General features: G+C 44.9%; 1 protein-coding gene across 3 annotated transcripts in view; it reads right to left on the reverse strand.

The window, feature by feature from the left end:
• LOC125462212 (neuronal-specific septin-3-like) overlaps positions 1 to 18,457 on the reverse strand; it is a 411,217-nt gene that overhangs the window by 197,292 nt on the left and 195,468 nt on the right. Inside the window, exon 1 of one of the 3 annotated variants that reach the window (XM_048551949.2) lies at positions 10,561 to 10,770. The exons of the other annotated variants lie outside the window; for them this stretch is intronic. The gene's annotated coding sequence lies outside the window, so the exon portion shown is untranslated. Of the gene's footprint in view, positions 1 to 10,560; positions 10,771 to 18,457 lie in introns of those variants that run through there. 3 annotated transcript variants of the gene reach the window in all.

Raw genomic sequence — 18,457 nt, forward strand, 5'->3', positions numbered from 1 at the left:
CAATAGCTCAGCTGAATAAAATAGGTTTCACAAAAATCTTAATTTAACTAGCCCAGAAAACTGCTCAAGGTTGCTAATAAAACACTCAAAATGCAATGCACAGACAATTGGGACTTGAAATGGCAGGAGCAAAATGACCTCTAAAAAAGTGACAAATAAAAACCAAAGGAACTGCGGATGCTGTAAATCAGGAACAAAAGCAAAGTTGCTGGGAAAGCTCAGCAGGTCTGGCAGCATCTGTGGAGGAGAAAACAGAGTTAATGTTTCAGGTCCGGTGACCCTTCCTCGGAACCCTTCCTCGAAAAAAATGACATCCAGTAAAGAAAAGGTCACTATTTTGGGTGTTTGAACAGAGCTGGAAAGCTACAAGAGATCCTTTCTAGAGGGTGAAACAGTGATAACAGAAAGTAGGCTCATCTGAAGAGTAGCTGGATGTCTCACGTCATAGGCGAGCTACAGTGGACGAGAGGATGGTGCAAGATAAGGGTGTGGCATATCGCAACAGCAATCTCCAGGCAGTAGCAGTAACGAGCAAGGCAATAAAACTGTCCAGTTTTGCCTTCAAACCCTTTTATAAACCAGCCTTTATCTGTCCACAGATTAGGAGGATCACTGGCTAGGCCAACATTTATTGTCTATCACCAAATGTCCTGGTGAAAGTAGTGTCGACTGTCTTCCTTCAGCTCTCCAGCTCAAGTGCAGACAGACAGAAAGACAGTCAGTCAGACAGACAGACAGACACACACACACACACACACACACACACACACACACACACACAGACACATGTGGACGGACACACACACACACACACACATAGAGCTACAATGTTGGAAATTCTAGGATTTTGATCAAGTCACAAAAGACATTTATATATTTCTAAGTGAGAATACTTTGTGACTTGGAGGTGCTGTTTCTGTGTACCTAAAGTATTTTTTCCTGAGCCATTTACACACACTCACATGCAAACATGCCTCAGCTGGTTCAGTTATGTGAATGTAAGCTGGTCGTACGTGAATGAGGTTATTTAACTCCAACGAGTCTTGGCAAATGGTCAAACAGCCTTTAAGTGACTGAGCTCTTCATTGAGTTGAAATGACAACAGAATACTGCCTGGCCAAATTTCCACGAGCCAGAATTTTCACAGAATCACAGGGTGGACTTGGTAGTTCCAAAGAGAAAATACTAACAGAAAGAAAGAGCTTCATTCTCAAAAGTTGAAGAGTGGAAGGTTTGCTGCACATACTGCAAAGACACACTGTGTTCTCATCTCGTCACATGGTCATCAGTGTTATTTTTAATAGTTCAAGATATTTCCAGTTATGGTAGAAAGCCAAGGGCCATGATTACTAGGTAGTTAATAATAGGAAAAACTAATAAAAATGCGGAAATTGGCTATTCCAAGTATTTGCTGAGACCCAACATTATCAATATATTTAAGGAGAGGATAAAAGGACACATTGAAGGGATTAGCTGAAGAATACTGAGAGATGACTCGTCAAATTAAACACTATTTATATTAAAAAACACTGTTAATCAACCTGATGGGTCAAATGTCCTCCTTCTGATCTAGAAAAACTGCACAATACTGAACAAAATTAGAATCTAGTCTAATATGATGTCCTATTGCTTTGAAGATGAGAGATTAGTCTTAAGAAAACAAAAAAGAGTCACCATTCGCTTAAACTGATTCAAAGTTGTACTAGAAGGACTAAGAGGTCGTTCAGACTGAGCCTGTTTCTATGTTCAATTAGGTCAGTCCTGAGGAAGGGTCCCCAGTCCCGAAACGTTAACTCTGTCTTTTTCCTTCACAAATGCTGAGCTTTTCCAGCAACTTTGTTTTTGTTCCTGATTTACAGCATCTGCAGTTCTTTCTGTTTCAATTAGATGTTGGTTTACTTGTATTTTGATTCTACCTTGCTTTCATAACCCCTTTAACAGTATCCTTAACAAATATTCCAGTTGAATTGCAAGGTGACGCACCGATGACTTCCAATGCAAATGAAGACAACCGCAAGACTATGGGAAGTTAGAATTCACCAACAGGAGGAATCAAAAATAAAGCCCAAATAAACAAGAATGGAAAAGACCCAAGATTAAAACACTGCCCACCACAACAAATGCAACCCTGGGATCACACGTTTTTACCCCAAATTTACCACAGGAAAGCCAAAAGCATACTTTCATACTGAACTGAATTCACACTACACTTTTCTGTCGCTTTTTGCGGCAATAGTTTCTTGTTTTGCATACTATGAATTTCTGTTTTTCTACAGTATAAATTTATGGGCAAAAACTCTAAAATATAACGTCTACCAATGAAAAGCCCCTTCCAAATACAATGCTGCTATTTGACTGAAAGAGTTCTGGTAAAGAAAGGAAGGCTCACATTGTGTACCTCCTTGCAACCACCTAAAGTCGTTCCAAAGTGTTTTACACAAATTGAAAGTTTTGAAAGTTTTTGTCTGTAGCTTTTTTTTAAATTCATTCATGGGATGTGGACCTTGCTGGCTCAGCCAGAATTTATTATCCATCTGTGGTAACCTTGAGAAGGGGATGGTGAGAGGGTGGTACAGTGGCTCAGTGGTTAGCACTACTGCATCATGGCACCAAGGACCTGAGTTCAGTTACAGTCTTGGACAACCATCTGCCTACAGTTTGCACATTGTCTCCGTGTCTGCGTAGGTTTCCTTCAGGTGCTCCAGTTTCCTCCCACTGCCCGAAGATGTGCAGGTTAGGTGGACTGGCCATGCTAAATTGCCCATAGTGTCTAGTTGGATTAGCCACGGAAAATGTAGAGTTGCAGGGATGGGGGTTCTGGGTGGGATGCTCTTTGGATGGTTGGTATGGACTTGATGGACGCAATGGCCTGCTTGCTCACGGTAAGGATTCTACAATTACAGTCCATTTGATGTCAGTATACTCACAACACTGGGATCTTGCAGGTAGTGCTGTTCCTATGAATTGGCTATCCTTATCCTTCTGGATGGTTGTGACCACAGGTTTGGAAGGTGCTGTGTCTTGGTGAATTTCTGCAGTACATCCTGCAGTTATTACACACTGCTGCTACCATGCATCAGCGGTGGAAGAAGTAAATGAGTATGTGCTGACAGTCGAGTGGGCTGCTTTGCCTTGGATCATGTTAAGCTTCTTCAGCGTTTTTGGAGCTGCACTCATTGAGAAAAATGAGAGTATTCCATCACACACCTGACTTATGTCTCACAGATGGTGGACAGGCTTGTGGAAGTCAGGTGGTTAGTTATTCACTACAGGATTCCTTGCCTCAGTCCTGCTCTCGTAGCCACAGCATGGCGAGCCCAGTTAAGTTTTCGGTCAATAGTAATCTCTAGGATGTTGTTTGTGGAGGATTCAGTGATGGTAATGCTATTGACTGTCAAGGGATGATCGTATGGATAGGTTCTCTCTTGTTGGAGTTAGAATTTGCCTGGCATATGTGTGACATGAAAGTTACTGGCCACTTGTTAGCCCAAGCCTGGATATTGTCCACATCTTATTGTAATTGAACATGGGCTGCTTCAGTGTCTGAGGAGCCACAAATGGTGCTGAACATTGTGTAATCAGTGAACATCTCCACTTCTGATCTGATGATGGAGTGAAGGTCATTGAAGAGGCAGCTAGAGATGGTTGGGAATAGGACACTACCTGAGGAACCCTGGCAAGGGTCTAAGCTGACTGTCCTCCAACAACCACTACCATCTTCCTATGTGACAGGTCTGACTCTAAACAGTGGAAGTTTTCCCCCATCTCATGGTATGCTGGGGCACTTTGAAGCCATACTCAGTCAAATGAGCTTGTGATGTCAAGTCAGTCATTCTCACCTCCCTCCTGGAGTTCAACACCTTTGTGTACATTTTGACCCCAGATGACATGAGGTCAGGAGTTGAATAGCCCTGGCATGTTATCTATCTAGACTTCCAAAAGGCCTTTGATACAGTGCCTCACGGGAGGCTGCTGAGTAAGGTGAGGGCCCATGGTGTTCGAGGTGAGCTACTGGCTTGGATTGAGGATTGGCTATCTGACAGAAGGCAGAGAGTTGGGACAAAAGGCTCTTTTTTGGAATGGCAACCGGTGACGAGTGGTGTCCCGCAGGGTTCAGTGTTGGGGCCGCAGCTGTTCACCTTATATGTTAATGATCTGGATGAAGGGACTGGGGGCATTCTGGTGAAGTTTGCTGATGATACGAAGATAGGTGGATGGGCAGGTAGTACTGAGGAGGTGGGGAAGCTGCAGAAAGATTTAGACAGTTTAGGAGAGTGGTCCAGGAAATGGCTGATGAAATTCAATGTGAGTAAATGTGAGGTTTTGCACTTTGGAAAAAAGAATACAGGCATGGACTATTTTCTAAATGGTGAGAAAATTCACAAATCAGAAGTGCAAAGGGATCTGGGAGTGTTGGTCCAGGGTTCTCTAAAGGTTAACTTGCAGGTAGAGTCCGTAATTAAGAAAGCGAATGTAATGTTGTCGTTTATCTCAAGAGGGTTGGAATATAAAAGCAGCTATGTGCTTCTGAGGCTTTATAAGGCTCTAGTTAGGCCCCATTTAGAATACTGTGTCCAATTTTGGGCCCCACACCTCAGGAAGGACATACTAGCCTTGGAGCGTGTCCAGCGGAGATTCACACGGATGATCCCTGGAATGGTAGGTTTAACGTATGATGAACAGCTAAGGATCCTGGGATTGTACTCATTAGAGTTTAGAAGGTTGAGGGGAGATCTAATAGAAACTTACAAGATAATGTATGGTTTAGAAGGGGTGGACGTTAGGAAGTTGTTTCCATTAGGCGGGGAGACTAGGACCTGTGGGCACAGCTTAAAATTAGAGGCGGTAAATTTAAAACTGAAATGAGACGACATTTCTTCAGCCAGAGAGTGGTGGGCTTGTGGAATTCATTGCCACGGAGTGCAGTGGAGGCCGGGACGTTGGATGCCTTCAAGGCAGAGATCGACAAATTCTTGATCTCAGAAGGAATCAAGGGCTACGGGGAAAGTGCAGGGAAGTGGTGTTGAAATGCCCATCAGCCATGATTTAAATGGTGGAGTGGACTTGATGGGCCAAATGGCCTTACTTTCACTCCTATGTCTTATGGCATATGTAACTGGGATGGCCTGGTTAGGGCTTTAGCAAGCTCTGGAGCATAAGTCTTCAGTCCAAATACTATAACGTTATTAGTGTCCATAGCTTTTGAAGTACCAGTATAAAATGCAGAAACCAATGTCTGCACAGCAAACCCCCTCAAACAAGCTCAGCAATAAATGGCCCAGAGGTGTTTGTTGATGTGTTCATTCCAGTGTCCTGGCAAATAAATCTATTTGCTCTTTTTCAATGTGGGATCTTTCCATGCTACTTGAATGAGGTAAAGTCCCAGAGGATCATGGGGCTGCTCCCTCATTCGAGGGAGACAGAGACATCTGTTACTGGTTTTATCCGAGTGTCATCTCACCTTGGGTGAGGGGGGGTGCTGCTGAGAAGGCAGGGCTTACATGGTAAGGGTTGGTTAGTTCAGTTGGCTGGGCAGCTGGCTTGTATGCATTGTAATCCATATCCATAAGAATCCCTAAAGTGTGGAAACAGGCCCTTTAGCCCAACAAGTCCACACCGCCCCCTGGAACACCCCACCCAGACCCATCCCCCTATAACCCACACACCCCTGAACACTACGGGCAATTTAGCATGGCCAGTCCACCTAGTCTGCACTTTGGACTGTGGAAGGAAACCGGAGCACCCGGAGGAAACCCATGGGGAGAATGTGCAAACTCCACACAGACAGTCACCCAAGGGTGGAACTGAACCCGGGTCCCTAGTGCTGTGAGGCAGCAGTGCTAACCGCTGAGCCACCGTGCCACCCTTCACAAGACCAGCTCCTGTTAAAAGGAACACTCTCTTTGCATCAATAGATCTAGAAACACGTGAAAGTGATACCAACAGCATGGGTTCAATTCCTGCACTGGCTGAGATTGTCCATGAAGGACCAACCTTCTCAACGTGGCCCATCACCTGAGACATGGTTAAACTCACCACCAGTCACCACTCTCTCTGGTGAGACTGAGCAGGCCTATGGTACTGCGGGACTGTGGTGACTTTAACTGTACCTGAGAGAGCAGGTGATACTTGGTTTAACACCCCATCTGTAAGATAGTACCTCTCACAGTGACGGCTGAGATTCTGGAACAGTTTCATTGTAATGGGGGCAATCCTACAGCTTTCACCACTTGGCCCATGGCTGACATCTTGAAACGAACAAATGCAGCCACCATGTTAAAATTAGAGTTAATACTTAGCAAGAGTTCTGGTTTGCATCACTAATGGTCTCAGCTACATGAAATTCACAGATGTTGCATCATCATTGTAACGGACCCCTTTTTTCATATGAATATCAGCGTAATGGCAAAACTACTAAAAAAATGCCAGCCTGCACTTCAGATAACAATCCTGTGTGAAAGTAAAGCAGGTTTGGATACCACCTGCAACGTCAAGATAATTCAGCTCTCAGGGTCTTATCTAAAATCCAAAGCATAGCATTCTGGAGTTTGTCAGCTGCTCATTTACTCCAGCCTGCTGCAATGCTGTGGTTTAAGAGTGCCTGTGGAGACACTGCCGTCTCCTGACATCGTTCCAACTTTACATGGATGGTTTTTCTTATCCCTGTGGTGAAAAAGGGGGCTTCCTACCTGCTTAAACAGCTACCTACATTGTGGCTGGCTTTACTGCCAACTGGAGATACACAACTGATAGTATAACTCTGATCTGTTTGATGCACGTTACATCTGTACATCATAGAGATGCACATCTGTAGTATAATTGCATCCTCGGGTATTACATGAGCGAACAGACAGCTGAGTAATTGACAGGAAGACAATTTCAGGTTCAGCTAGTTATAACTAGTCCGAGTAGTCAGAATACCATCATGTTTTGAAATATACAGGTTAATTCACAAGACCAGTTCCTGTTAAAAGAAAAACATCCTCTTTGTGTCGATAGATCTATAAAGACTCGGAAGTGTCAACTCAGAAACTCAACTGAAACCAAGGTTAATGCTTTCAATTTAGTCCTCCCTGATCCATGATGCTCCATCATTTTATAATGGATTATATTTACGTAGAATAGGCTAAACCTCGCCAATACCTTGAAAATCAAACAGGACGAGATGAAATTGATCGAGTCAGAAATAAGCTCGTGACAAATTGGCAACTGACTGTTCAAAGTTGCTTTGCTTTCCACTGTCTTTAAGAGATTAATTTCTGCTGTCACTGTTCTTTGTACTTTGTTAAAATTAAACACCTTGGTGATACTTTTCCAAATCCATGAGAATTAAAACTGATATAGTATCTAGGGGATAGTCAATTCAGTGTGAGCCAGTTTCATTCTCCTGGTCGAAATCAATTTCACTACTGGTCTGCTTAAGCTAGAATCAAATATAAACTAAATTAAAACATACTTTTTCCACAATTATTGAAGTGAGTTGAATTGAATTAGCTTTATGGTCACATGTACTTAAACAAGTGTAGTGAAAAGTTTACAAGTTGCCATTATGTGCCATCTTAGATACAAGGTATCTAGGTACAGATTCTTCAGTACAAGTTCTTTAAAAAATTAGGACAATAAAGAAATAAAAACTCTTAAAATTATAGATCATAGGAGTACATTAGAAAATAGAGAAACAAAGAGTTCAGACCAACAGTGCATCACAAACTTAAATGCTCAATCAATCAATGCTTTAACACAACCCAAAAGTACAAGATAATGTTACAATATTTAAAACTCTCATTAAGTCTCTATTGAATGGCTATTTGAGCCTCTCAGTCCCAGGAAATGTGATCAGAGCAAGCTGATAATTGTATAGTAATTACCTGTGGAGACTCAATGCCCAGAAGAAAATTCCACTTTTCAAATATAACAAGCTTTGAGAAATCATTGTCAGGGGAATGCAAACAAAGTGTGAACAGTTCTCATCGCATTGTTAGGTTTGTCTGAATGCTTCTGTGATTAAAGACAGACAGTTGCAATTGCCATTGAAAGACTGAAAGATGACAATCAGTGTGACTAATGCCTAAGTTATTAGAATGTTTACTAGTTTTTACTGAAGTTTGGGTTTATAAATAGCCCAACCCAGTGTTGACTTTTCAACTATTTCAGACAGCTACAAGTTTGTGTAAGCATCACCACTGAGATATACCAATAAGAATTGCTTTTATTTAGCGCATTTCATAACTGCTGGGCATCTTAAAATGCTTTACAGTCAATTCTCCAGTGTAATGTAGGAAACACAGTAATCAATTTGGATACAGTGAACTCCTACAAGCAACGCCATGACAATGACCACATAACTCATGCTTTTGGATGTTGATTGAAGGATTATTGTTGACCAGGACACTGGGGTCAGTGCCGTATTCTTCTTCAAAACAGTGCCATATTATAACATACAGGGGCGGCACAGCAGCTCAGTGGTTGGCACTGCTGCCAGGAACCCGGGTTCGATTTCACCTTCGGGCAACTGACTGTGTGGAGTTTGCTTCAGGTGCTCTAGTTTCCTCCCACAGTCCAAAGATGTGCAGGTTAGGTGGATTGGCCTTGCTAAATTGCCCATAGTGTTCAGGGATGTGTAGATTAGGTCGGTTATAGGGGGATGGTTCTGGGTGGGATGCTCTGAGGGTCAGTGGGCTGAAGGGCCTGTTTCCACACTGTAGGGATTTTACGATCTATGATCTATGGTACAACCTGCTTGTATAGCATGCAAAACAACACTTATCACTGTATCTCAGTACAAGTGACAGCAGTGAATCAATTAAATGTCAGGAATTGGGCAGGGCAGAACCAGATTGGCAGCAGAAAGATGGTGCAAGTGCGAAGGATACTGATTTTTCCGTGAAAATCCACGGTGATGATTTGTTCTGGGAACACCCTTGGTAAGAAGGGGATAGAATCCAACATGAGCGACATCATTGAGACAGAGTCCGCAGTCAATGAGGTGCGTGTGTGTGCGTGGTAAGATACAGTGAGGAATCTTGTTCGACCTCACAGTGTGAATCCCTCCAAACAACTTGCACAATTCACACTTAGCCAAAGGTCACAGAGGCAAGATTCAGCTCAGTCGGGGTATGCAGTGTGGCTACATTTGCTGAGAGTAACACATTGCACTGTTTTAAATCACACGTGTTCACATTGTGGAGGGGGCTGATTGGGATAGGACGGGGTGGAGAGGAAGGGATCAGGACATACATGTGAGTTCCTGAATGAGCGCACGTTTGTAGTTGCTGGCGTCAGCATCAATGCTATTCCATTCACACTCAGGCAAGAAGGGACCATCATATGGATCAGGGTCGGTGCTGTCAAATGAGTTTTCCCCTGTCTTAGAACTAAGTGAACATCAAATCTTAGAAATCTCCTGAGTTGGATACATCACTGCTTGGATCCAGAAAAAAATCCTTTTTTTGCTTTGGCTCAGTAACTTTGCAGTGACCACCCTTCATACACACATGGGCCATTTCCTCATCCAATTTACTCTTTAGCTGGAGTTGGGTTGCCAAGTTAATGCCATGTTACAGCAGGTTGGTCTCTGCATATATACTCCCTAGGTGTTTCAATAAGATTTTCTCATGCTGTTTTTATTGACTAGACTTGCAGTTGGCTAGCTCGGTGGAGATAAGTTCGGCCAGGACTGAACTTGAGCACGAGCCCAAGGGTGTAAAGGTGGTGTTCTCTCATATTCGGTTGCTGCATTTTCCATGACATTTTAATGTTGCATATACCAAATCCTATCCCTGCACTCCTTCATGTAAAATAATATGCTCTAAAATGGTACATTGTTATAAAATGTATAACTACAGGCCACATAATTGATAACCACAGTCAAAATGTACATTAATATCAAGGTGACATTGATAATGGACTGTAATCTATTCTGATAAGTCACTAGAAATAGTTAATTTCAATATTTTAGCCTTGAAACACTAGTAATCTGAAACAGTATAGTTACATTGGTGATAATAGCTAAATCCAGTTACCACTAGCTATTCCAATTAGTACAGTGCTCAATGCAACATGTTCTAGGAAAGCCACCAACTTTTATGGATGAGCAAATTTAGGATAAATTAACGAATAATACACCCACCATCACCCCTCACATCTCCTCTGCTAAAATTTATTTTCTCTGTTGAGAGCATCCGAAAGCACAGCGTTAATAACACTTCCTTTCCACAGCACTGAATGCTACAGCACTGAACAGAAACCAAACAATGGAATGCTAGTTTTAAATATTCTTAATACACTCCTGTGAGCAGCCCTTGAAGTTAAACAGAGGAGAAACTAGAGCAGCACAATCTGCCATCAGCTGCAGGATACAACCTGAAATATCTATTTGAGCAATCGAATAAGTTTTGCCTAACTACAACAATGCCAGGTAAAACAGCACATCCACTCTCTGTACTTCTGTCCCAGCTCCCCTTCTAAACAGCACATGTGCCATAGATCAACTAACTACCAGCACAGACAGCTACAATCTTCAACCATCTCTTTAAGTAACCAAGAATGGACATAACTTACCTTCTTTGAGACCTGGCTCTTCCCTCCTGTAGGTTTTACAGAGGGTGCAAAAGTTTAATTTTCCCCCTATTAGTTTTCAGGAGTGAACTGCAGTATCTGTGTAGGCAGAATGCAAACACAGGAAAGCTGCAACAGGAAGCACTGAGTTACTACACTATTTGCACTCCAGAGGAAGTGGGAGAGCATGTGGGGACTTCAACAATAGCATGTAACCCTATGTCAAAATCTCATTAAATGACAGGCTCCTATTCATGAGAGGAGACCAGCATATGGTCGAGTCTTGGAAATTGATTCTGCGCAAAAGGCAAATTAGTGTTGAGATCAGCGAGTTGAAAAATCTGGTCATCTGTTTCGTTATATACAAAAGAAAACCTTCAAACTTCTGCTTAGGAAATGAAAGTGGTTTTAGAATTATAGCTTTCCCCACTGTAACTCAATCAAGGGATCTCCACAGGGAACAGGCATGAATTCTCAAGTTCTGAATGAAAATAAAACAAAAAGCTTGCTTTTGCAGTTTTCTTTGTTCCTCTTTCCATTTTTCTCTCCGTGGAGAGTCTTTAAAAACTGATTGGATGCCTCCACATCTTTCTTCATATGCAAATACTGGGTCTGTTTTCACTAAATCTCTGCTTCAACGGACACCCCCCCCCCCAACTACTGCAATAGCCCTGATAATGACTGAAGTCATAGAGAATATGATTAAATGAACACACACTCTCTCTGGAAGAGGTAAGGATAGACACAGAGAGAGAGAGAAAGAAATCTGACTGGACAGAAATACTGCCAGAGGAGAAAAAAACTTCAAACTTCACATCTTGTTTTAATACAACGTCGAACATTTCCTGTTAATGATGAATGCTGGAAGGAGCAGTATCCACAAAGAATTTCACTCAAGGAGTGAAAGCTCGGTATGTGAAGAAGCTGGAGCCAAACTACTTGTGCCTTAAAATCAGTTCTTCTTAAAATGAAGGAAAATAAGTTTTGTTTTTTTTAAAGAAACACAGCCAGAGTTAAAATGAGAGAAGTTTATTTTATCTGTGAAATCTTTTGACCACTGAAGTGTAGCCTGCACTTGAATATGTTTCCTATTACAAGGTCACAATGCTTTTCAGAACAAGATCGCTTCGGTAGAATTGGTACGATTCATCTAAAGCTCAAAAAAAAACTCCACAAGGAGATGAGAGATAATGGGAACTGCAAATGCTGGAGAATCCAAGATAACGAAGTGTGGGGATGGATGAACACAGCAGGCCAAGCAGCATCTCAGGAGCACAAAGGCTGATGTTTTGGGCCTAGACCCTTCATCACAGAATCTCTGAAACGTCAGCTTTTGTGCTCCTGAGATGCTGCTTGGCCTGCTGTGTTCACCCAGCTCCACACTTTGCTATATATGAACATAGAACATTACAGCACAGTACAGGCCCTTCGGCCCTCGATGTTGTGCTGACCAGTCATACCGATCTGAAGCCTATCTAACCTACACTATTCCATGTACGTCCATATGCTTGTCCAATATGCTTATCCACAAGGAGATGAGATGACATTCTCAACAAATCCCTTTTGGCTAATAAATCCACTTGAAAGATTAAACCCCAATCTACACTGCTGGATAAACTGCTTGTAAAATGAGGCTGTTTGTATTAAAATAGAACAAATGCTTGGCAAGAATGTATTAATGGTGACAATGCAGTGACTGCCTTTGCACATGATACAAGTTACTGTGTAGCAACAGAATTGTGATAATCCTGGTACCTGTTTTAAAACGCAATTTACTATTACACCATTGGCATTCTTGTATTGTCTACATAGAGTTCCTTCAGCAACAGAAAGAGAGCATCAAGGAACCACAATCATAGAAAGTCACCACAGCATGGAAAGAAGTCCTTTATCAATAATTTACCACTGTAATCCCATTTCCTGGCACTTGGTTCACAGCCTTCTATGCTATGACATTTTGAGTGCTCATCTAAATAGTTCTTATAGGCCTCAAGGTTTCCTGCCTCCAGCACCCTTGCAGGCTGGAAGTTCTAAATACCTCTGGGTGAAAACCATTTTTCCTTAAATCCCCTCTAAACTTACTGCTCATTACTTTAAAATTGTGCCCCCTGGTTATATACCACTCCACTAAGGGGAAAAGGTTTCTCTGTATCTCTGCCCCTTATAAGCGTGTGCACCTCAATCAGATCTCACACCCTCCCTCCCTCCCCACACCCAAAAGCCCTGCAAGGAAAATAACCCCAGTCTATCTGGTTTCTCTTCAGATCTGAATCATTCCCACCCAGATAACATCCTGGTGAATCTCCTCTGCAACCCCTCTGGTACATCCTTTCTAACATGAAGCAGTCAGAACTACACACAGTACTCTAGCTGTGACCTAACTAGCCCTGGGGCATAGGGACAACACAGACAGCTGCACCAAAATAGCCTGGGACAGGCTGTTCGCAATTTCCATTTGTGTTTGGTGAGGTGCTGGGTCTGCCACTAGTCCAGAGCAATGTTTCTCTTGCAGTCTTCGCCAATTCACTTCATTGGTTGTGCAGTTCACGACAGTATTCAAGGGCAATTAGGGATGGACAACAAAAGCATGAAGTGGCAACGCCTGAGGGCCAGGTATGTAGAATACTTACAGTGCAGAAAGAGGCCATTCAGCCCATCAGGTCTGCACCAACCTGCTGAACAGCATCCCACCATGACCCAGCCCACATATTTAACAACACCTACCTGCAGAGTAATTTCCCATGACTAATCTACTTAACCTCCACCTCCCTGGACACTGCAGACAATTTACCACGGCCAATCCATCTAATCTTGGGACTGTGGGAGGAAACCCACACAGGCACGGGGAGAATGTGCCAACCTTATACAGGTAGTCACCCTAGGCTGGGACCGAACCGGGATCCGGGGCACTGTGAGGCAGCAGTGCTAACCACTGTTCCATCCTAGCTTTTAGCTTTCAGCCCCTCTCTGGGTGTATGATGATGGATACAGCACCTCTCTGCTGCTCCATTTGGCTGATCCTCAGCAATAATTCCAATGATCTCACCATGGGGCCTTCTAGGTAATGTTAGAGTGTGCTGCGATGTCCTCAACCCTTCCACAGGAATTGGCCTGGTCTCCTCAACTGGATGGAGAAAGTGGACACAATCTGTGGTCTTGGCTACCATTCCTAAAACAGGGCCATGAGATGTATGGCAAGCATGGAGCTGGGACCAGAACTTCACGTGATGATGGGCTCCTGGTGCCCCTGGAGAAAATTTAGCCCCTTGATTCTGATTCCCTCTTTCCACAGATGCTACCTTATTGCTGAGCATTTTCAGCATTCCTGTGACATTGCTCTGGGCTGCAGAATACTGGGAAAGACTGAAAAAAGCCAGGGTAACAAGGCTGGATGATGTCTGGACCCTTCTTCAGAATTCATATTTTCTGAAGAAGGGTCCAGGCCCAAAACATCAGCCTTCCTGCTCCTCTGATGCTGCTTGGCCTGTAGTGTTCATCCAGCTCTACACCTTGTTATCGCAGATCCTCCAGCATCAGCAGTTCCTACCATCTCTGATAAAGCTTGGGCTGTGTTCTCCAAAACCAAGAAAGCCTGAGTGTGACCAAGGGGCACTAAAATTTTAAGGAACGCAATATGAAATATTTGATTTTACGCATTTCTAATCAAGCTTCTTGTTAGATTTCTCTGCTTTAACGAGAATGCTAACAGATTCTCAAGCCTAGCTATATGACTGGAATTGTTACCCCGGAATCATTCTAGAAAATGCATTGGAGTTTAAAAAGAACTGGTGGTGATTGCAATGAGAAATAAGGATTCTGAGAGGGCTTGAGGGCGGAAGAGCTAACAGCAACTCTTTAATATTTGCCACGTGCAAATCCAATTATGGTAAATGTATACAGGGAACAGATTGTCTTAGAAACTGAATCCTAGTAAGAACCAGAGATAATGGGAACTGCAGATGCTGGAGATTCCAAGATAATAAAATGTGAGGCTGGATGAACACAGCAGGCCAAGCAGCATCTCAGGAGCACAAAAGCTGACGTTTCGGGCCTAGACCCTTCATCAGAGAGGGGGATGGGGGGAGGGAACTGGAATAAATAGGGAGAGAGGGGGAGGGGGACCGAAGATGGAGAGTAAAGAAGATAGGTGGAGAGGGTGTAGGTGGGGAGGTAGGGAGGGGATAGGTCAGTCCAGGGAAGACGGACAGGTCAAGGAGGTGGGATGAGGTTAGTAGGTAGCTGGGGGTGCGGCTTGGGGTGGGAGGAAGGGATGGGTGAGAGGAAGAACCGGTTAGGGAGGCAGAGATAGGTTGGACTGGTTTTGGGATGCAGTGGGTGGGGGGGAAGAGCTGGGCTGGTTGTGTGGTGCAGTGGGGGGAGGGGATGCACTGGGCTGGTTTAGGGATGCAGTAGGGGAAGGGGAGATTTTGAAACTGGTGAAGTCCACATTGATACCATATGGCTGCAGGGTTCCCAGGCAGAATATGAGTTGCTGTTCCTGCAACCTTCGGGTGGCATCATTGTGGCAGTGCAGGAGGCCCATGATGGACATGTCATCAAGAGAATGGGAGGGGGAGTGGAAATGGTTTGCGACTGGGAGGTGCAGTTGTTTGTTGCGAACTGAGCGGAGGTGTTCTGCAAAGCGGTCCCCAAGCCTCCGCTTGGTTTCCCCAATGTAGAGGAAGCCGCACCGGGTACAGTGGATGCAGTATACCACATTGGCAGATGTGCAGGTGAACCTCTGCTTAATGTGGATTGTCATCTTGGGGCCTGGGATGGGGGTGAGGGAGGAGGTGTGGGGACAAGTGTAGCATTTCCTGCGGTTGCAGGGGAAGGTGCCGGGTGTGGTGGGGTTGGAGGGCAGTGTGGAGCGAACAAGGGAGTCACGGAGAGAGTGGTCTCTCCGGAAAGCAGACAGGGGTGGGGATGGAAAAATGTCTTGGGTGGTGGGGTCGGATTGTAAATGGCGGAAGTGTCGGAGGATAATGCGTTGTATCCGGAGGTTGGTAGGGTGGTGTGTGAGAACGAGGGGGATCCTCTTGGGGCGGTTGTGGCGGGGGCGGGGTGTGAGGGATGTGTCGCGGGAAATGCGGGAGACGCGGTCAAGGGCGTTCTCAATCACCGTGGGGGGAAAGTTGCGGTCCTTAAAGAACTTGGACATCTGGGATGTGCGGGAGTGGAATGTACCTCCGGTACATTGATGACTGTATCGGCGCCGCCTCTTGCTCCCCAGAGGAGCTCGAACAGTTCATCCACTTCACCAACACCTTCCACCCCAACCTTCAGTTCACCTGGGCCATCTCCAGCACATCCCTCACCTTCCTGGACCTCTCAGTCTCCATCTCAGGCAACCAGCTTGTAACTGATGTCCATTACAAGCCCACCGACTCCCACAGCTACCTAGAATACACCTCCTCCCACCCACCCTCCTGCAAAAATTCCATCCCCTATTCCCAATTCCTCCGCCTCCGCCGCATCTGCTCCCACGATAAGACATTCCACTCCCGCACATCCCAGATGTCCAAGTTCTTTAAGGACCGCAACTTTCCCCCCACGGTGATTGAGAACGCCCTTGACCGCGTCTCCCGCATTTCCCGCGACACATCCCTCACACCCCGCCCCCGCCACAACCGCCCCAAGAGGATCCCCCTCGTTCTCACACACCACCCTACCAACCTCCGGATACAACGCATTATCCTCCGACACTTCCGCCATTTACAATCCGACCCCACCACCCAAGACATTTTTCCATCCCCTCCCCTGTCTGCTTTCCGGAGAGATCACTCTCTCCGTGACTCCCTTGTTCGCTCCACACTGCCCTCCAACCCCACCACACCCGGCACCTTCCCCTGCAACCGCAGGAAATGCTACACTTGTCCCCACACCTCCTCCCTCACCCCCATCCCAGGCCCCAAGATGACATTCCACATTAAGCAGAGGTTCACCTGCACATCTGCCAATGTGGTATACTGCATCCACTGTACCCGGTGCGGCTTCCTCTACATTGGGGAAACCAAGCGGAGGCTTGGGGACCGCTTTGCAGAACACCTCCGCTCAGTTCGCAACAAACAACTGCACCTCCCAGTCGCAAACCATTTCCACTCCCCCTCCCATTCTCTTGATGACATGTCCATCATGGGCCTCCTGCACTGCCACAATGATGCCACCCGAAGGTTGCAGGAACAGCAACTCATATTCCGCCTGGGAACCCTGCAGCCATATGGTATCAATGTGGACTTCACCAGTTTCAAAATCTCCCCTTCCCCTACTGCATCCCTAAACCAGCCCAGTGCATCCCCTCCCCCCACTGCACCACACAACCAGCCCAGCTCTTCCCCTCTACCCACTGCATCCCAAAACCAGTCCAGCCTGTCTCTGCCTCCCTAACCGGTTCTTCCTCTCACCCATCCCTTCCTCCCACCCCAAGCCGCACCCCCAGCTACCTACTAACCTCATCCCACCTCCTTGACCTGTCCGTCTTCCCTGGACTGACCTATCCCCTCCCTACCTCCCCACCTACACCCTCTCCACCTATCTTCTTTACTCTCCATCTTCGGTCCGCCTCCCCCTCTCTCCCTATTTATTCCAGTTCCCTCCCCCCATCCCCCTCTCTGATGAAGGGTCTAGGCCCGAAACGTCAGCTTTTGTGCTCCTGAGATGCTGCTTGGCCTGCTGTGTTCATCCAGCCTCACATTTTATTAACCTAGTAAGAACCGTCACTTTTAAGGAAGAGAGGAGTTGGAGAGAATGGAAGAGATTTTTACTGCCTACTGAACTCAGATTATTGGCTTTTCAGGTACATAGAACATAGAAAGGTACAGCACAGTACAGACCCTTCGGCCCATGATGTTGTGCCGTGGAATAATCCTAATCCAAAAATAAAATAACCTAACCTACATTCCCCTCAATTCACCGCATGTCCAGCAGTCACTTAAATGTCACTAATGACTCCGCTTCCACGACTACCACTGGCAAACTATTCCATGCGCTCACAACTCAAGCTGGAAAGGGAACACCATCCAATGCAGAAAGAAGCTGATGCAAGCTGCTTCATGGAAATGTTTCTACAAAATCAATGATAACCAACAGACCCTGAATTGGGACGATGCTGAAAGCATGTTTCCATTCATGGGAAGATTCCAGAGCTACTGGGCACAAGTTAAAGATGAGTGGGTCCCACTTAAGGCAGAAATGAGGAATTTCTTTTCTCGCCGGGTCTTTGGAATTCTTTTCCACAGATTGTGGTGGTGGTTGAGTCATTCATAGCTGGGTGAGGCAGATTTTTGATTTTTAAGGGAGCTGTGGGTCGTGGGCAATAGGCAAGAAAGTGACACGAAGGCTACAGTAAGATTAATGGTCATATTGAGTGTTGGTGCAGGTTAGACGGTCCTAATAGCCTACTCCTATTTCTTATAACCTTATTATATGTCCTTTATAAAGTATCCAAATCCTTCTTAAAATGTTGTGCCCAGAATGGGACACAATACTCCATAGGGTCAAACAGTACAGAAACAGGCCCTTCGGTCCAACCAGTCCATGTCAAACATAATCCCAAACTAAACTAGTCCTACTTGCCTGTCCCTGGCCCATATCCCTCCAATCCTTTCCTATTCATGTACTTATCTAAATGTCTCTTAAACATGGTAACTGTGCCTATGACCACCACTTCCTAAGGAAGTTCATTCCATACACAAACCACCCTCTATGTAAAAACATTGCCTCTTATATCTTTTTAAATCTTTCTCCTCTCACTTTAAAAATATGTCCCCACGTCTTCAAATCCCCCACCCTAGAGAAAAGACACCTACAGTTAACCCTACCAATACTTCTCATGATTTAATAAATCTCTATAAGGTCACCTCTCAGCCTCCTATGCTCAAGGGAAAAATGTCTCAGCTTT

Source organism: Stegostoma tigrinum, chromosome 23 (genome assembly GCF_030684315.1).
Source record: "Stegostoma tigrinum isolate sSteTig4 chromosome 23, sSteTig4.hap1, whole genome shotgun sequence".
Taxonomy (NCBI): domain Eukaryota; kingdom Metazoa; phylum Chordata; class Chondrichthyes; order Orectolobiformes; family Stegostomatidae; genus Stegostoma; species Stegostoma tigrinum.